Below are 2,536 nucleotides of genomic sequence, written 5' to 3' on the forward strand. Positions count from 1 at the left end.
ACTCACAGTTTTCACCCCGGCACGGAGGTGCTTCCTGATTCTTCCCACACGTGTCACAATCTTCAATCCGCTCTCACTGAGCCCGACACTGTTGACACGTTACTGGCAAAAGAGGTCACTGAGGGATTTATGATAGGCCCTTTCGATCATCCTCCTTTCTCCGTATTCCGTATCAGTCCCATCGGTGTCGCCACATGCAAATACTGCAATGCAAAAGAGGTTGATCATTGACCTGTCGTCCCCACACGGCTCTGACATCCCGAGCACCAACAGCCTTATTCCTAGCCCGGATTTCTCCATGCAGTACGCCACCATTGACCACGCCATGGCACTGATTCATCTGGCGGGACACGGAGCAAGGCTGTCTAAGGCTGATATCACTAGCGCATTCAAGGTCTTGCCCATTCACCCTGACTTCTGGTGTTATTTCGGTGTCTGCTGGAAGGGGGCTTACTACTTCTCCGTGCGTCTCACTTTCGGCTGCAAGAGCAGTCCCAAAATCTTTGACTCTTTATCCGAGGCTCTATGCTGGATCCTCTCCAACAATTACAGGCTCCCCTACGTCCTTCATCTCCTTGACGATTTTCTTGTCGTGACTCCCCCGTCCTCACCTCCTCGCCACGGTCTCACTACACACGTCTGCATTTTCCAACCTCGGTGTCCCTCTGTCCGAAGAAAAAACTTCAGGACCTGGCACATCCATCGAGTTTCTGGGCATCACTCTGGACTCAATGTCATTCCAGGCTTCACTGCCCTTGGAGAAAGTGCAGCGCATCTCGCTGCTCTTGTCTAATTATCTCCTGACAGACAGGTGCACCAAACGCCAGCTGCTCGCTCTCCTCGGGCACCTCAATTACGCCATCCGCATAATTCCACAGGCAAAATCTTTTCTTTCTCAACTGCTGACCAAAGCTGCATCCATTCCCTCTCTCCACGACCACGTGGTTCTGGACGACACTTGTAAAACAGAAATGCGCATGTGGCAGCAATTTCTGTCATCCTGGAACGGCATCTCATTCTTCTATGACGACTTCATCACCCATCCCGAGGACATTCAACTCTACACGGACGCGGCTCCCTCCGTAGGTTTCGGCGGGTATTACGGGGGGAGGTGGTTTGCTGCCGCTTGGCCCTCCGAGTTCGAGTCCCTCGACACAGAGTCACGCTCTCCCTCGTCTGCTCTGTACGAGCTGTACCCCGTGATCATCGCCACTCTAATCTGGGGGCAAGAATGGTCAAAAAAATGCATCAATATTCACTCTGACAACACAGCAGTAGTAGATATAATCAATAAAGGCCGTTCCCGTTCCCCAGCCATCATGCCATTCACCCGCAGACTCACTCTCATCTCCGCTCAGTATCAATTCATCCTCCGCGCGTCTCACATTCCCGGTCACCACAATGCCATCGCTGACTCACTCTCCCGCTTCTCCTTCCAGAAATTCAGATGCTTGGCTCCAGACTCGGATGTCCATCCCACACCAATCCCACCGTTTTCAGCGACCATATTCAGCTAAATCCTCATCTGGCAAATCTCACTCACATCTCCCAAGAAACCATCCTTAACAGTTTAGCACCAAGCACGCTATCTGCCTACCTCACCGGCTGGAATTCTTTCAAGAATTACCACGCCACTTATCATCTACCGTTTCACTCTCTGGATGCCATGTCCATGTGCAACTTCATCACACACTGTCATACCGTAACAAAGATCCGGGCCTCCAGCATACAAACATATCTAGCTGGTATCAATTTATTCCATAAATTATCCACTGGCCTCCCTTGTCAATCAATCTCGCACGCTCACGTCACCATGCTAATCAAAGGCTTACGAAAGCACGAACCAGCGCTGACAGCCAGACGCCTCCCTCTCACCTCCGATCTGCTCTGCCGCTGCATACACACTCTGCGCTCCGGTTACATCTCTCCCACAGTCGACTTAACACTGGAATCAATGTTTCTACTTGCTTTCTTCGGATTCCTGAGGTGCTCTGAATTAGCTCCAACATCTGTCTACGATCCTTCCCGTCATCCCAGTCTATCCGACATCACCATCCACACTTCAGACTCGCTCATATTCATGCTCTGCAGGAGTAAAACTGATCAGTTAGGAGTAACCTTTCCCATCTACATCTTCCGCCTCAACTCCTTTCTCAGCCCGCACGAGCCACTGACCAGATACATCCACACCCGGTATTCCGCCCGCGCTTCACCACAAGATCCCCTCTTCCTCACCGAAACAGGGAGGATGGCCACCCGTTTCTGGTTCCAGAAACACTTCAATAACATCCTCCGTCTCTCCGGAATTTCATCTGACCATTACTCTTGCCATTCGTTCCGCATCGGCGCCGCTTTCTCAGCCGCCAGATCAAGTATTTCAGACCAAGTCATTCAGGTCCTCGGCCGCTGGTCTTCACAAGCATATCAAACCTACATCCACAATAACCTCAATGATCTCCGTCTAGCGCACGACAGACTAAGCCTCACTTAATCAGACTCTTTTGGGGGCTTCCTAACAGCACGGGCTCATCAGAAC

At 51.3% G+C, this 2,536-nt stretch overlaps 1 pseudogene; it reads left to right on the forward strand.

The window, feature by feature from the left end:
- The first annotated feature begins 208 nt into the window (after positions 1-208).
- LOC126396942 (uncharacterized) lies at positions 209-1,806 on the forward strand (annotated as a pseudogene).
- The last annotated feature ends 730 nt before the right edge of the window (positions 1,807-2,536 follow it).

Source organism: Epinephelus moara, chromosome 10, assembly GCF_006386435.1.
Source record: "Epinephelus moara isolate mb chromosome 10, YSFRI_EMoa_1.0, whole genome shotgun sequence".
Taxonomy (NCBI): Eukaryota; Metazoa; Chordata; class Actinopteri; order Perciformes; family Serranidae; genus Epinephelus; species Epinephelus moara.